Source organism: Crotalus tigris, unplaced genomic scaffold, assembly GCF_016545835.1.
Source record: "Crotalus tigris isolate CLP2741 ecotype Arizona unplaced genomic scaffold, ASM1654583v1 scf7180000018317.730465, whole genome shotgun sequence".
Lineage (NCBI taxonomy): Eukaryota > Metazoa > Chordata > Lepidosauria > Squamata > Viperidae > Crotalus > Crotalus tigris.
This window is the reverse complement of record NW_024096938.1, coordinates 15949-33608: the sequence shown is the minus strand read 5'-3', so window position 1 is coordinate 33608 and position 17660 is coordinate 15949. Positions and strand designations below refer to the sequence as shown.

Below are 17660 nucleotides of genomic sequence, written 5' to 3'. Positions count from 1 at the left end.
GATGTACATTGTGATTGTACACCCACATTTTCCTATGTTAGCACAGCATGGGGATTCTTTGTATAAACCATAGCGGATGATTTCGCATCTGCTTTTCTAATAAGTTGAGGATGCTGTTAAAATAAAGGAAGGAGATGCTGACTACACCAAAGCATAGCTCCAATAGTTAGCTAAAGCTATGAGTTATTCCCCCAAAAGAAGCGTGTACAATAGACCCCAAATCAGAGTTTCCTTCCTCTTGTAACTCTGTACTCTTCAATAGCCAAGTTAATCTACTCTAATAAATCTATAAACAATTTTTGGAAAATTATTTTGCAAAGTGTTGTTAAATTCTTTTAGGGCTAATTTAGGAATGCTGGCACATATCTAGACATCCACAAGTATTTCAGTGGGAGATTATTCCAATATTGCAGTTTTTAAACAAATTATACCTGTATTGTAGCGCCATAATGAGCAGAAATTCATAATCCTGTTCCATTCATTGTCAACTTTTCCTTTTGTTCTGAATGCAGACTTGGCTTTTCTGTTTCTGTAAATCTTCAGGGCCATGAACTGGAGGTATTTGCAGCCTACAGGTAAACCTCAATTTATGACCACAATTGAGCCTAAAATTTCTGTTGCTAAGCAAGGCAATTCTTAAGTTAGCTTTGCCCCATTTTAGACTTTTTTTTGCCACAGTTGTTAAGTGAATCACTGCAGTTACTAAGTGAATCATGCGGTTATTATGTGAATCTGGCTTCCCCCATTGACTTTGCTTGTTGGAAGCTGGCTTGTGTGTGTGTGTGTGTGTTACAAATTCACTGATTCACTTAACAACTGCAGTGATTTGCTTAACAACTGTGGCAAAAAGTTCATAAAATTGGACTCACTTAACAACTGCCTTGCTTAGCAACAGAAATTCTGAACCCAGTTTTGGTTGTAAGTCAAGGACTGCCTCATACTCTCTGTTTTGAAGGTGTGCCAAATATACTGAATCCAAGACTGGATGCATTCACAGAAGGTAGAAAATACATCTAGTTGTATACATTTATATCTGGAAAATCAAAGTCTCTTGAAGCTTTCTGGGTAAAAAATAAAAGAGAGGGTCTTTCTTTCTTTCTTTCTTTCTTTCTTTCTTTCTCTCTCTCTCTCTCTTTCTTTCTTTTCTTTCTTTCATTTTCTTTCTCTCTCTCTCCCTTTCTTTCTTTCTTTCTTTCTTTCCTTCTTTCTTCTTTTCTTTCTGTCTTTCATGATCTTTTTCTCTTTCTTTCTCTCTCTCCCTTTCTTTGTCTTTCTTTCTTTCTTTCTTTCTTTCTTTCTTTCTTTCTTTCTTTCTTTCTTTCTTTGTCTTTCATTTTCTCTCCCTTTCTTTCATTCATTCATTCCTTAATTTTTTTTTCTCTCTCTCTCTTTTCTTTCTTTCTTTGCCACCCATCTCACCTAGAAGTGACTCAAAATACTTCAAACAAATCTCCCCAATAATGTATTGCATTTCTAAAAATACATTTTGGGAATATGCAAAAACATTGCCTTTGATTGATTTTTGGCACAGAAAAAGCTACGCCTGTCGTCCATAAAATCCTTTGTATAACTGGACATTACCAGTGTCCTACTGAAGCTCTCGCTGCAGGTGACTTCATCCAAGTATTTCTTCTATAGCTATAAATCTCAACCAAGTAGGGAAAAGCTGCAGAGGTTGCCTTGTGGAATTCTTTCCAATGCCTTTTCCAGCAGCCGTGCCTGTATTTTCCCCCATGTAATACTTTCTGACTGTATGCGAGTGTGTATTTGTGTTTGCATTTCCACTTGTGTTGCATCCGGGTGCACATGTGGTTCTTGTGTGCACAGGGCAGGGTGCCTATGTTCCACATCACATAAGCAGGAGGAAGAAGGGAGAGAATGAGAATGAAATTGCTGCCCAAATGCCTCTGCCATTAGGGAGGTTTTTTTTCTGGAATGTTTTTCTTTGCAGCTCTAAGCCTGATGAGGCTCACACCTATCCTATCCTACTTTTCCCCCAAAAAATTCCAGTGAGTGTATCAAACAGAGTGAGAACTGTCCTCTTACTGGCTTAAAAACACTTAAGCAGGAGAAAGCTTTCCTTACACAAGAGAGACCAAGTGTTTTACTTTCTACCCCTACTTCTGGAAAAGCAAAACATTAGCTCTCTCCTTTTTCAGGTGGAAGTTGGGACCGGAGGGATTTACAGCATCCCAGGTAGGATTGCCTCCCTTAGACCCTTTGCTAGCACCAATAAATGGGAGGGTGCACCAGTGGTCCCTCCTAATGATTGCAACGAAACAACCACACGAGGGCAGCCGTACACCGTCTCTCCCTCTGATGAAAGGGCTCCCTTTTTTTTTTCATCTCCAGACTGGGTTTAATAACAAAATTAAGTATCTGCGCCATCCTTGCTCCACTTGTGTCTGTCGGTTGCTTCCCTGAATAGAACATCATAAGAACTGGGGCGAGGAAGGAGGAGATTTTGTGTGGTAGACAGAATCCTGTTTCATTCCTGAATTTTTTCCCAAACAGATGGTTCGTGCGGCCACCCCATTGTGATTCTCTCTGCTTCTCCTTTTGTGTTCTTGATTGGCTGATATATAAATAGCCCTTGTCTGTGCGGACCAAGGCTCAGGGTCAGCATTTGGAGCTGTCTTCTTCTAAAACATTTGGAAATGTGTGAAATGAGCCATTTGGTTTTAGCAAAGGAGAGAGATTTGGAAAGTCAAGTGTGAAGGTGACCATATTCCCCACTTACCTACAACAATAGAAGACCCTCAAGTCCATTTGTCTCCACAAGGGGTTTTCTATCCCTTAAGAACATTAAAAGAATTAAGCAAAACCCTCCTGGATCAGATCCCCCTATGATGTGGTGAGTTTTATTGCTTACAGAATGGCCTCTCTAAAACTCATCCAATCTATATATGGGAATATTTTTTAGAATGCAAGGTTTTTTTAGAAAACTAAATATAGATATAGGGGGAAGCTGTTTCTAAGTGGCACTCAGATGGTATACCACCTCCGTGGGTATTTGAAAGAATAAGAATTACAGTCCCAAGTGTTGAAATTTTAACAAAACAAATGAGGTCATTATGCACAAACACACTCAGATACATATAGGACTAAACATGCATCCTGCCCAATATACATTTATTGTACAGTATAGATTTCTTTCATTTATGACAGATTTCCCCCCCCCGCCGCTTACAACAATGCGCTGGGGAGGCAAGGAATTGCAATTGGGAGGATTTGGGGATATGATCCAAATTATGTAGTCAAACATTAATTATAAGAAAATAATGTTTATGGTTTAGATTAAAGACAAAGAACAGCTCCAGCAAGAACTGAGGGAACTGCGTGGACCGAATAATGAAAACTGATAAAACAGTCTAGCTATTAAGGAATAGATACTGTAAATAAAACGCAGAATTACCACTTTAGAGTAAAATTAACAAATGGTATTCAAAAGCTGTTTTGGGTTAGTTGAAGGCAAAAAGTCACTCTGTGAGGGAGATGGGCAGTTCAAGAATATGATAAATAGATTAGATAGATAGATAGATAGATAGATAGATAGATAGATAGATAGATAGATAGACAGACAGACAGACAGACAGACAGACAGACAGACAGACAGAGAGATGGTAGATAGAGAGAGACAGATAGAGGATAGACAGGGATGAATAGATAGATACAGTAGATAGATAGATAGAGAGAGAGAGAGAAATGGTAGAGAGACAGTGATAGAGAGAGATGATAGATAGATAGATAGATATATAGATAGATAGATAGATAGATAGATAGATAGATAGATAGACAGATATAGACAGAGAGACAGACACAGAGATGGTAGATAGAGATGGAGAGATGATAGACAGAGAGAGAGAGATGGTAGATAGAGAGAGACAGATAGAGGATAGACAGATGGATGAATAGATATACAGTAGACAGATGGATAGATAGATAGAGAGAGAGAGAGAGAGAAATGGTAGAGAGACAGTGATAGAGATGATAGATAGATAGATAGATAGATAGATAGATAGATAGATAGATAGAAAGACAGATGATAGATAGATAGATAGATAGATAGATAGATAGATAGATAGATAGACAGACACAGAGATGGTAGATAGAGATGGAGAGATGATAGACAGACAGAGAGAGAGAGATGGTAGATACAGACAGATAGAGAATAGACAGATGGATGAATAGATAGATACAGTAGATAGATAAATAGAGAGAGAGAGAGAGAGATGGTAGAGAGACAGATAGAGAGAGATGATAGATAGATAGATAGAGAGAGAGAGAGAGAGAGGGAGAGAGAGAGAGATGGTAGATAGAGAGAGAGACAGATAGAGGATAGACAGATGGATGAATAGATAGATACAGTAGATAGATAGATAGATAGAGAGAGAGAGAGAGAGATGGTAGAGAGACAGTGATAGAGAGAGATGATAGATAGATACAGATAGATAGATAGATAGATAGATAGATAGATAGATAGATAGACAGACAGACAGACAGACAGACAGACAGACAGGGATAGATGACTGATAGACAGGATAGACAAATAAATAAAAATAGACTGAAATATAATGCAGACAAAACAGTGGTGGATTAGAAATGTAACCATCTGGATGGAATTGTACAAGCTTGTACAAGAAGAGACAGTCCATCATATTTATTTATTTATTTATTTATTATTTATTAAATTTATTTGCTACCCAACTCATTTAGAAGCAACTCTCTGTAGCTTACAGCATAAAACATTAAAATTGTCAAAGATAAATATTCCTGATACTAAAATGAAAGTACATCGAAGTAAAATCATAGTTACAAGATGGGAAAGGAGTGTATGGCATTATGGAGTCAGTATGTGGAACCCATATGAATTTCTTGTGAAAAATGTTTGTGTTATTTTGTCAGTAGAAATGTTCATAGTTGCTTTGCAAGGATGCCTTGGTTTGGCCAAATTCAGATGGAAGTACAAGCATGGAACAAACCTTGTGTCATTTATATACTGTACTGACAAGTTACTTGAGGACAGCAGTCTGTCACTGATCTCTAGATTGATATAAGCTAGGGGTGGGCAACTATAGCAAATGTACAACCTGTGGACTTCAGTTCCCAGAATTCCTTAGTCATCCAGGAATTTTGGGAGTTGAAGTCCACAAATCATAGAGTTGCAATATTTGTCGACTATTAATATAGGCAGATCATGGACCTCATATGGCACTTGATGGTTGTCTGTATGACTCACTTCAGAGGCAGTTGATTAGCATTTCCCTAGCATGACATTAGGAATGCACGTCTCTGAAGATGAAACCAAATCAAGCTCTGCCCCACCAGCTGGAAGCCTTTGAAGATGAAAAGATTGACTGCTCATGTTCCAGATCCTTGTCTTTCCTCACTAATGAAATCTGTCAGGACTGGGCTCACAATATGTTGATCAGAGACGAAATGTGTTAAACCATGATCCAACTGCTGAAGAAGCCAACGTAGGTCTTCTGTTTTCAAGACTGATCATCCAGTTTCTCTCACAGAATTCTTGGGTTTCAGAGCAGATGACATCTTGTCAATTCCCAAGACTTTTGGAAGACACAAATTATTTAAATCCCTTCTGTTCTGTTTTCTAGCCAGGATTTTGGGATGAAAGCTATCCTGATTACCTTGGAGGTTGGGGAATGAGAGAATACATGTCTGTAGATTCTTTAGACCTCTCAGTGATTTTTGGTGCCATGGAATGGGACTTGGAGAATTGGTGTCAGGGTGACTTAAATTCTTGATGTGTGGGCACACTCAGAAAGTGGGTACTTCCAACTTTTATAGTGGCCACTCAAAATTCTCTCTTGGCCTCATTTTTTAAACTTTTATATAAAACTCCAAATCACCACAGATGGGGACTGCAGCATAATTAAAAAACGCTTGCTCCTGGGGAGCAAACCTATGGCAAATGTAGACAGCATACTAAAAAGCAGAGACATCACCCTGCCCACAAAAGTACGTATAGTCAAGGTCATGGTTTTCCCAGTTGCTACATATGGCTGTGAAAGTTGGACCATAAGAAAGGCTGAGCACCAAAGAATTGAGGCCTTTGAATTATGGTGCTGGAGAAGACTCCTGCAAGTCCCCTGGACTGCAAGGCGATCAAACCGGTCAGTCCTAGAGGAGATCAACCACGACTACTCTTTAGAAGGCCAGATCCTGAAGTTGAAACTCAAATACTTTGGCCCCCTAATGAGAAGGAAGGACTCATTGGAGAAGAGCCTAATGCTGGGAAAGATTGAGGGCAATAGAAGAAGGGATGACAGAGAATGAGGTGGCTGGATGGAGTCACTGAAGCAGTAGGCGTGAGCTTAAATGGACTCAAGAAGATGGTAGAGGACAGAAAGGCCTGGAGGAACATTGTCCATGGGGTCTCAATAGGTTGGACATGACTTCGCAACTAACAACAACCTAGAGAAATCATCCAAAGCTATGGACTGAGATGTCACCAATGTGCTGAGGAGGTTACTACATCCCAAAAGAACGATTAAAAAAGATGGAAATCTCAAATAAAACATCTTCATATTTGGATAGAACCACTTGAGGAACTGCCTGCAGGTGCGGAAGAGGAGTGGATGATCTGGAGATGTTTAATCACTGGCCTAGTTAGAACTAAAGATTACAAGGGAAAATTGAGATTTCTCCCTGAGCATGGAGATATTCATTGTGAATGTGGCACTGTTCAAACAACTATCCATCTTTTACAGGGCCCTCTAGAACCGACTTGCACATAGAATGACTTGCTAGTCAGATATATCTCTGCCATTAATGTGGCCTGGTGACTGGGCTAGAACTATATAAATCTATCTTTTATCAAAGCTTTTTTAAAAAATTAAATATTAAATTAATAATTTCCCCTTTTCCAGTTCCTGCATTTCTGACACAAGATGCTACACAAGACATGTGTAGCAAATGACACTCTACATGAGCTCTATTTTTGATCATTTTATCCTAGGGAAATGGCTGAAACAATGAACAGGTTAAAGCTTGGGCTCAGGAAGAAAATCATACTTTTTATAGCACTTCATTTATAGAGGACAGAACTTAATCTATAAAGTCATTTATGCAATACGTACCTTTTAAATTCAGCATGCTCAGAGGAGGTGTAGTTAGTGCCAATGGCTAGACATGGTTTTATAACCAATTTAGGCCACTTCGTGTTAAAGTAAAGCTCATTTATTGGGTAAAATGCAGGGTTGGTGAATATAGCTTCCTTTCATATGGAGCTACCTTGAAGATGATTTAACATTTGCAGGTAGAGCAGGAGCTGGTGGCCAGAACTTTTGTGATTGCTGTGTGACATTCAAACCCAAGTTCTTTATTGGTTGCGTGGCTTCTTGTTAATCCATTTTAAAGTGCTAATTTTTGCCTTTAGAGCCTTAAATGAACAAATGTTCATCTGAGGGATTATTTTATTCTTATATATTGCTTTCTGGGAAATAAAATTGGCCTCTTGGGTCCACCATTCAGAGTTATTCACATCGTGCATATTCAAGATCAGATAATCTCTTTGCTGGCCACACACTCCTACAACCCTGTTGAATTTGGTAGTTTCAATCTGTTGCTTTATAAAGCATTCTGAAAAGGTATTTATTCCTGCCCACCTGTGCTTAATGTGCTTGGGGTACAATAACTTCTGGCTTCAATTCATGGGTCTGGAATCTGTTGAGTTTCTTGGTTGTTTGTAGCTATTTATGTTTTAAAACCAATTTCATATACAGGGAATCCTCGACTTAAGCCCAAAATTTCTGTTGCTAAGTCAGACATTTATTAGGTGAGTTTTGCCCCATTTTATGACCTTTTTTGCTACAGTTGTTAAGTGAGTCACTGCACTTGATAAGTTAGTAACTGGTTGATAAGTGTATCTAGCATCCCCATTGGCTTTTGCTTGTCAGAAGTTCGCAAACGATGATCATGTGACCTTGGGACACAGCAGCATTCATAAATATGAACCAGCTGCCAAGCATCTGAATTTTGATCACATGATTGTGGGGATGCTGTAAAAGTTGTAACTGTGAAAAATGGTCATAAGTAATAATAACAATAATAACAACAACTACAACAACAATTGTTGATAAGAAAGACAAAAAAGTCTGGATAGTGGACGTGGCAGTGCCTGGAGATAGCAGAATAGACGAGAAAGAACTGGAGAAGATAACAAAATACAAAGACCTACAAATAAAAATAGAAAGACTGTGGCAAAAGCAAGCAAGGGTAGTACCAATAGTAATAGGCACCTTGGGTGCAATCCCAAAACAACTGAAGCACCACTTGAACACCATTGGCATTGACAAATTTGCCATTAGTCAATTGCAAAAGGCGGCCTTACTAGGAACTGCTTCCATCATGCGACGATATCTGTAAAACCATCAAACATCCACATCTGCCTATCCCAGGTCCTTGGTAAGGACTCGATAGGTAGACAAAATGCCAAATCCAGTCTGAACATCTGGCCGACTGCGATGATCCTCAATAATAATAACAATAACAACAACAACAACAACAACAATAATAATAAAGTTGGAAGGGACCTTGGAGGTCATCGAGTCCAACCCCCTGCTCAGGCAGGAGACCCTACACCATTTCGGACAAATGGCTGTCCAGTCTCTTCTTAAAAACTTCCAGTGTTGGAGCATTCACCGCTTCTGGAGGCAGGTTGTTCCATTGGTTAATTGTTCTAACTGTCAGGAAGTTTCTCCTTTGAACAGTCACTAAATTAACTGTTGCAAGTTGAGGCTGAGCAGCATGCTTTGAAAGGCCATTTAAAAATTCATTAAACAAGAATCCTACAGGTTCTGCTTGAAAGGAACTTAGCTACTTAGCTATACGTGTGCCAGACACTAGGCTATTTGAGTAGAAGACTATCAGGAATGCAAGCATTGTCAACATTTAGTGTGCATGGCCAGTAGCAAAGGCCTCAGTCCCACCATCATGAGTTGCAAGATTTAGCGATACTGCATATAAACAAGCAAACAAATGCGTTTGTTTTAATTTCTGCATAGACCTCAAAGTAACCAAACGGTAAAATCTCAGGAGTCCGGGAGAGGTAACAAAACCCACTAGCGTTGGGATATCAGTAAATCTAAATAAACAAATGTAACCAGAAGATAAGGTTTCAGGGCTTGGCAGCCGAAGTTGCTGTCCTGGCTTTTAATAAGCCTGTCTTACATCATGCTTTATGGATGGTTCAGAGAGGCACACACTGACTTGTGATGCTTCTCCCTAGCGAAGACTTTCCCAGGCCCATTTTCAGAATTTCTCCCAAGGATTTAATGCAAAGGAACTTACTGCAGGCCAAACATTCACTGTGTACTTTCTGAAACAGTCAGAAGGAAACAGGAAAATAGAAAACAAGTTTAGTCATTGTTTGTATGATTGTAGGAGCCCTGGTGGCACAGTGGTTAGAATGCAGTATTGCACACTAATTCTGTTGACGGCCGACTTGCCAGCAGTTTGGCAGTTGGAATCTCACTGGCTGAAGATTGACTCATCCTTCCATCCTTCCGAGTCAGTAAAATCAAGACCCAGATTGTTGGGGGCAATATTCTAACACTGTAAACCTCTTAGAGAGGGCTGTAAAGCACTGTGAAGCGGTATAGTTTAAGTACTATTGCTGTTTCTATGATCACATTCCTTCTGATGGTGGACAAAATAGGGGTACTTGTGTAAGACTGCTGCTCTTAATTTTATTAGGGCAACGTTTACAAAATCTTTTGCACCCACCTGTTGTCCCCAATTTAGGTCTAAGCCTGGTGTCAAAGCCAATGGAGAACATCAGACATGAGATGCAGATTTTGTTTTCTTTTTCTTGAAATGCTTCAGCAAAAGAGGTTCCAGCCAGCAACCTGCCAGGACCCAGAACAAAGGATTAAGAGAGCTTTATACAATTTCACTAAAGCAGAAGGTGGAACACGGCAGGATACATAAGAAATATCATTTAATAACTATTTTAGTAATGATCTAACCATTTGTTATATTGGTCTCTAGCCGTCCCTGTTCCTAAGCCTTGGCTAATGAATTCTCCAGGAGTTATCTAATATTCTAATACACATCCTATTTGCTCCAGGCCATCCGTATTCCTAACTTCTCGCTGAGATATGCAGGATGTCTAACTCTTTGTTACTGTTTATCAGTTCTCGAACCACCTAGAATAGACACAAGGGTTTACACATGTATATTCTCTGTGAATAAACACTCTTTGTTCTTGCCAGACACAAATACAGGCTTCCCGGTTTTCTTTCAAGTGTATGCCATAGCCTTGCTTTGTTTTAGCAGACAGCCCCTCACACCAGTGTTGAGTAGACACAGTAATTGAATGGAAGAATACATGATTTATCTTGGAGTGATCACTGGAGGTTTTTAAGAAGAGATTGGACATCCATTTGTCTGAAATGGCATAGGGTCTCCTGCTTGAGCAAGGGGCTTGGATTATAAGGTCCTTTACCAACTCTGTTTTGTTACATCCTGCAGTGTAATCTTTATATGGACATTACCTTTCCTCTTATTCGCAGATGCCACTTCTCTTTGTGCTGAGTTTTCTGGTGATATCACAACCTGGCCATGGAGCAGTCCATCTGAACATCACAGAAGGTAAGATTCCTTCCTTTTCTTTCTATACTTTTGCCCTTGGGCCTCTTTTTCTGGGAGCTCAAGTTTCTTGTCAGGTGCATACCCCAAAGATGGTACATTCTGGTCTAAGCCAACACGCTACTGTTTTTCTAATACCTGTCCAAGCTCTGCTCAAAATAATGTATTTATATTTAAAATGTCTAACCTTGGTTTTAAAAAAGACCCAAATGGGTCTTCTGAGTCTTGTGTGATGGTGTGTTATTGTTGTTATTGTTATTAGTTGCGAAGTCATGTCCGACCCATCGCGACCCCATGGACAATGTTCCTCCAGGCCTTCCTGTCCTCTACCATCTTCTGGAGTCCATTTAAGCTCATGCCTACTGCTTCAATGACTCCATCCAGCCACCTCATTCTCTGTCGTCCCCTTCTTCTATTGCCCTCAATCTTTCCCAGCATTAGGCCCTTCTCCAGTGAGTCCTTCCTTCTCATTAGGTGGCCAAAGTATTAGAGTTTCAACTTCAGAATCTGGCCTTCTAAAGAGCAGTCAGGGTTGATCTCCTCTAGGACTGACTGGTTTGATCCCCTTGTGGTCCAGGGAACTCACAGGAGTCTTCTCCAGCACCAGAGTTCAAAGGCCTCAATTCTTTGGCACTCAGCCTTTCTTATGGTCCAACTCACAGCCATACATTGCAACTGGGAAAACCATGGCCTTGACTACACACACTTTTGTTGGCAGGGTGATGTCTCTGCTTTTGAGTGTGCTGTCTAGATTTGCCATAGCTTTCCTCCCCAGGAGCAAGCGTCTTTTAATTTCTTGGCTACAGTCCCCATCTGAGGTGATCTTGGAGCCCAGGAAGATAAAATCTGTGTGATGGGTGCCAAATGGTAGAAAGCGGCCCTTCCTTTCCTTCTTGTTCATCAACCTCATGCCCTCCAAGGTAAACAGGCAAAGAAATTCGGCTGTCTGCTCTTTGTTAGGGTTTTCTTGTTCTGCTCTCAGCTGAACCTACCTGGGATTTTCTGCAGGCAAAACGGGGAATCTAACAGAGGCCCAGTCAGCCTCCATCCATCTGGTGTTTTTGAAAGGTTAAACAAGAAAGGTTAAACAGGAAAGCAGCACACGCTGTTAGAAATTGCCTCAATCTTATATTTTGATAATTTCTTGTGAGCCAGGAAGGTTCTAGTCATCTTTTTTATTTTTGTTGTTAATTAAATGTCTGTGCTGTATTTCGTGTAGAGATAACTCATGCAGAGACTGTGCCATAATGCTAAAAAAAGGGTTGAACTCACCTCAGACCTTGAAAGCTCATGATACGGCAAGTGACCTACTTAATGGATCATTAACTTGTCGAATTTATTGCTACAAAACAAGGGAGGGTTTCTGACTTGGATGGGCTTAAGAAGAGAAGGGAATGGAGAAATTGTGACTAATCTGACAAGGAGAGGAGCTAGGGATGACATGGTGGCATCTTCTAATATTTGAGGGGCTGCCACAAAGAAAAGGGGGTCAACCTATTCTCTCTAAAGCACCTGAAGGCAGGACAAGAAGCAATGGATGGAAACTAAACAAGGAGAGAACAAATTTTCTGACAGTGAGAACAATTAACCAGTGGAATGCGTTACCTTCAGAAGCTGTGAGTATTCCAACACTGGAGGTATCCAAGAAGAGGCTGGACAGTCATTTGACCAGGATGATATAAGCTCTCCTGCTTTGAGTAGGGGGTTGGACTAGAAGACTTCCAAGATCTCTTCCATCTGTTATTCTGTTCAGTCTATGAAGGATTGGTCTCTCAAGGATTCAGTTCAAGGTTGGGGACAGCCTGCTCCAAATACCAGTAGCCATGAAACAAGAACAGAATGGGTGTCTGTCTTCTCTTCTTCCTTGTGAATACCCTAGAGCAGTGGTCTTCCAACTTGGCCCTTTTATGACTTGTGGACTTCAACTCCCAGAATTCCTCAGCCAGCATGCCTGGCTGAGGAATTCTGGGAGTTGAAGTCCACAAGTCATGAAAGGGCCACGTTGAAGACCCCTGCCCTAGAGGCATATGGCTGATCACTGTGGCCAGGCTTACTTATTTATGTTAATTATTTTATGTCTTCTTTATTATTGTATTTGGGTGCTTTTACACTCTATGTTTGCTGCATTAAAATGAAGATAATTTCCTACATTACCTGAAGCACTGTAGTATGATAGGTAGGGTATTAAATAAATAGAATGAAGTTCAGAGTACCAGAAAGTTAAATCTAATATTATATAAAATGAGATCCAGTAATAAAAAAAGGATATCATGAGCAGAAACATGGGCAAAATGATGTTTCATGAATAATTGGCAAAGTTATAAAACTGAAGGTGCCAGATACCAATAACAGTAGTAGCAGTTAGACTTATTTACCACTTCACAGTGCTTTACAGCCCTCCCTAAGCAGTTTTCAGAGTCAGCATATTTGCCCCCAACAATCTGGGTCTTCATGTTACCCACTTCTAAAGGATGGAAGGCTGAATCAACCTTGAGCTGGTCAGGATTGAACTCCTGGCAGTGGACAGAGTTTCCTGCAATACTGCATTCTAACCACTGCGCCATCACGGCTCTAGTAGCCAGGGTTTCCAAAACAAAAATGGCAAATGGCATAACGCAAGAGTTTTTGAGTCAGGCAGCAAACAGTTTAATATATTATGGTGGGTTGCACAATCAGCCAGATGTTTAGATTCGATTTGGCATTTTTGTCTATCTATTGAGTACTGTACTTCTCAAGGACCTTGGATAGGCAGATGTTGTTGTAGATGTTATTGTTTAACAATATTAAAGATATTGCTGCAAAGATATTGCTGTTAAGCTGATCCAAGTAAAGCCCCAATTTTGCAATTGACTAGTGTCAATGTTCAAGTGCTGCTCCAGATGTTTTGGAATTGCACCCAAGGTGCTTTTTACATTTAGTACTATCTTTGCTTTTTGCCACAGCTATTCTACTACTATTTGGTCTTTTTGTGATTTTCTTCAGTACTTTCTCTTCTTTTCTGCTGTCTCCAGATATTGCTATGTCTACTATCCAGACTTTTTTTGTCTTTTTTTAATCAACAATTGTTAAGTCTGTTCCCCCCCCCCAGTTTTTTAGGAGAGGTGGCTTTTGCTGTCCGTTATTATCCACTCAATTCCAGCCATTCAGAATAGAACTGAAAGGGACCTTGGAGATCTTCTAGTCCAACCCCCTGCTCAAGCAGGAGGCCCTATACCATTTCAGTTCAAGTGGCTGTCCAGTCTCTTCTTAAAAACCTCTAGTGATGAAGCACTCACAACTTCTGAAGGCAATTTGCTCCACTGGTTAATTATTGTCACTATTAGGAAGTTTCTCCTTAATTCCAGATTGCTTCTCTCCTTGATTAGTTTCTATCCATTGTTTCTTGTCCTGCCCTCTGGTGCTTTGGAAAATAAGTTGACCCCCTCTTCTTTGTGGCAGAATACTGGAATAATGCTACCATGTCGCCCCTAGTCCTTCTTTTCTCTTGAGTAGCCATACCCAGTTCCTGCAACTGTTCTTCATATGTTTTAGTCCCCAGGTCTTTAATCATCTTAGTTGCTCTTCTCTGCAGTTTTCCCAAAGTCTCAACATATTTTTTGTAATGTGACCAAAACCGGAGGCAGCATTTCAGCCATGAACACATTCATTCTCGAGGCTTAGTCTAGTGCAACCACAATTAGCCTCTCTGCCTCTTTCTTTAACTTTCCTATTTTAGCCATTGCCAGGACTTGCTATCTGCTTTGCCTGCTAGTTTTTTCGTATCTACAGGCCATCCAATACTTTGCCTTGCCACATCTTCTTTCTGTTCTTCATTTGGTCTTTCTTGTACACTAGTTTGGTCTCTCTGGTATTCAGTAAGCTTTCATGCTTTACTAGTCTGGGTGCTTCTTCTTCACTGTCCTTCAGATATTCTTCCCATGCCCTTTTTTCTTTTTCAACTGTCTGGTATACTTGCAATATTCCACGCCCACCTATTTTCCTTGGTAAGTAGAATCTGTCAACATTGCTAAGTTAAATGACAGGCATGATTCATTGTCATTATTTTTCTGGTCTTCCTACTCTGGGCTTTTAGCTCTGTTTATATCCGGTCCACTGTTCCATTTGTGTATCTAATGACTGGGATTGTCCAGGTGTAAATTGCCTTGATAATATTTCCTCCACTGACTTTGGACTGTAAGATCTTCTTCAGTCTCTCGTGATGTATTCAACTTCTAATCTTCTTCTTGACCTTAGTGTGCTTGATGTTGTCAGGATGTTGAAGGATGCCTAGGCATTTGTAGTGCTCTTCCTCAACCAGACTTTTCATGTCATTTCCATAAAGTGTCTTCAGTTTTCACTATTTTTTCCATGCAGATGGTGAGGGTATTTTCCCATACAGCTTTAGAACATCCATGTAAAGGAGGTTGGATTAGCCTGGCAGATGTTTTTGATGTTTGATAACCATGAGCAAGACTTGTTCAGTAATGTTGACAGAGGAATCAATGCACTGATAACAATAGTTGTGATAGTCAGTCTCCTTGGAAGATTTCCTTTTTAATCATCATCATTATCATCATCTTACATTTTAAGGAGGTACCTGGTTGATACCTAGGATGCTGGCAGCAACCCGTGTCAACCATCAGCCCCAGTCAATTTGAATGTTCAATTGACTGAGGTTCACATCTAATAATAATAATAATAATAATAATAATAATAATAATAATAATAATAATAATATTCCTCAAGAGAGGAATATTTCAAGGAGATTCATTATCACCATTACTATTTGTTATTACACTGTTTCCTCTGTCAACAATACTGAATAACTCAGGACATGGCTATCAAACATCAAAAACATCTGCCAGACTATCCCACCTCCTTTACATGGATGATCTGAAGCTGTATGGAAAAACATCATCTGAAAAAGAACCGCTGCTCAACACTGTCTGTATATATAGCCAAGATATTGCAATGGAGTTTGGCTTGGACAAATGTGCCACACTTACTATCAAACAAGAAAAAATAGTGAAAACTGAAGGAATCAAGATGCCCCACGAAAATAACATTAAGAGTCTGGATGAGGAAGAGTACTACAAATACTTGGGTATCCTTCAAGCTGACAACATCAAGCACACTGAAGTCAAGAAAAAGATTAGACGTGAATACATCAAGAGAGTGAAGAAGATCTTAAAATCCAAACTCAATGGAGGAAATACCATAAAGGCAATCAACAACTGGGCAATTCCAGTCATTAGATACACAGCTGGAATAGTGGACTGGATTCAAGCAGAACTAAAAGCAATGATAGGAAGACCAGAAAAATAATGACAATGAATCATGCCCTTCATCCACGCAGTGACATTGACAGACTTTATCTACCAAGGCAAATAGGTGGGCATGGAATGCTACAAGTACATCAGATGGTTGAAGAAGAAAAAAATGGCTTTGGAAGAATATCTGAAGAACAATGATGAAGATGCACTAAAATTAGTATATCAGGAAGGCTTACTTACTACTGGAGAGACCAAACTGGCCTACAAGAAAGACCAAATGAAGAACAGAATAGAGGCATGGGAAGACAAAGCACTACATGGCCAGTACATTAAAAAAAAATAGCTGGGAAAGCAAATAATAACAAAGGCAAATAATAACAATACCTGGTAAGCTGCTGCAAGAAGATCGCTGACTACAAGCAGCGGCATGACAAAGTAGCAACAATTGTGCATTGGAAGATCTGCAAGAAATATCATTTGCCTGTAAGCAAGAACTGGTGGGATCATAAAACAGTGAAAGTCATAGAAAATGATAAAGTTAAACTGCTCTAGGACTTCAGAATTCAAACAGACAAGCACCTGCAACATAATACCCCGGACTTAACAATTGTCGATAAAAAAGACAAAAAAGTCTGGATAGTGGATGTGGCAGTGCCTGGAGACAGCAGAATAGACAAGAAAGAACTGGAGAAAAGATAACAAAATACAAAGACCTACAAATAGAAATAGAAAGACTGTGGCAAAAGCAAGCAAGGGTAGTATCAATAGTAATAGGCGCCTTGAGTGCAATCCCAAAACAACTTGAGAACCACTTGAACACCATTGGCATTGACAATTCGCCATTAGTCAATTGCAAAAGGTGGCCTTACTAGGAACTGCTTCCATCCTGCGACGATATCTGTAATACCATCAGACATCCACATCTGCCTATCCCAGGTCCTGGGTAAGGACTTGATAGGTAGACAAAATGCCAAATCCAGTCTGAAGTCTGGCTGACTGTGTGATGATCAATAATAATATTAATAATAATAATAATAATAATAATAATAATAATAATAATAATAATAAAGTTGGAAGGGACCTTGGAGGTCTTCTAGTCCAACCCCCTGCTCAGGCAGGAAATCCTATACCATTTTGGACAAATGGCTGTCTGGTCTCTTCTTAAATACTTCCAGTGTTGGAACATTCACCGCTTCTGGAGGCAGGTTGTTCCACTGGTTAATTGTTCTAACTGTCAGGAAGTTTCTCCTTAGTTCTAGGTTGCTTCTCTCCTTGATCAGTTTCCATCCGTTGCTTCTTGTCCTGCCTTCAGGCACTTTGGAGAATAGCTTGACTCCCTCTTCTTTGTGGCAGATATTAGAACACTGCTATTAACCTCTCCCAGTCTCCCAGTCATTGGGTCTAGAACCAGTGGTGGGATTCAGATATGTGAACAACTGGTTCTCTGTGTGGATGCTGCTTCCAGAAGCCCATTCTGAGCCTGGGCAACAAAAAATTAGCTACCAGTTCTGCCGAAGTGGTGCGAACTGGCTGAATCCCACCATTCTCTAGGACGGGGGTAGGAGGGGGGAGCAAGTAAAAATAAGTCCAAACCTTCTACAGCCCTTCAGCTATCCCAGGGGCAGGCAACCTTGGCTCTTTTATGACTGGTGGACCAACTCCCAGAATTCCTGAGCCAGCATGGCTCAGCTTGGAAACCTCTCCTTTTCCCCTCAGCATGGCTGGCTCAGGAATTCTGGGAGTTGAAGTCCACGAGTCATAAAAAAGTCAAAGTTGCCTACCCCTGGTCTAGGACCA

General features: G+C 40.1%; 1 long non-coding RNA gene across 1 annotated transcript in view; it reads left to right on the top strand.

Annotated features, from left to right (window-relative positions):
* The window catches only part of LOC120311105, an 83892-nt gene extending 73276 nt beyond the window's left edge, over nt 1–10616 (top strand). The window contains exon 3 of the long non-coding RNA XR_005557526.1: nt 10536–10616. This is a non-coding gene — a long non-coding RNA (uncharacterized LOC120311105). The remainder of the gene's footprint in view (nt 1–10535) is intronic.
* Nucleotides 10617–17660: the final 7044 nt, after the last annotated feature.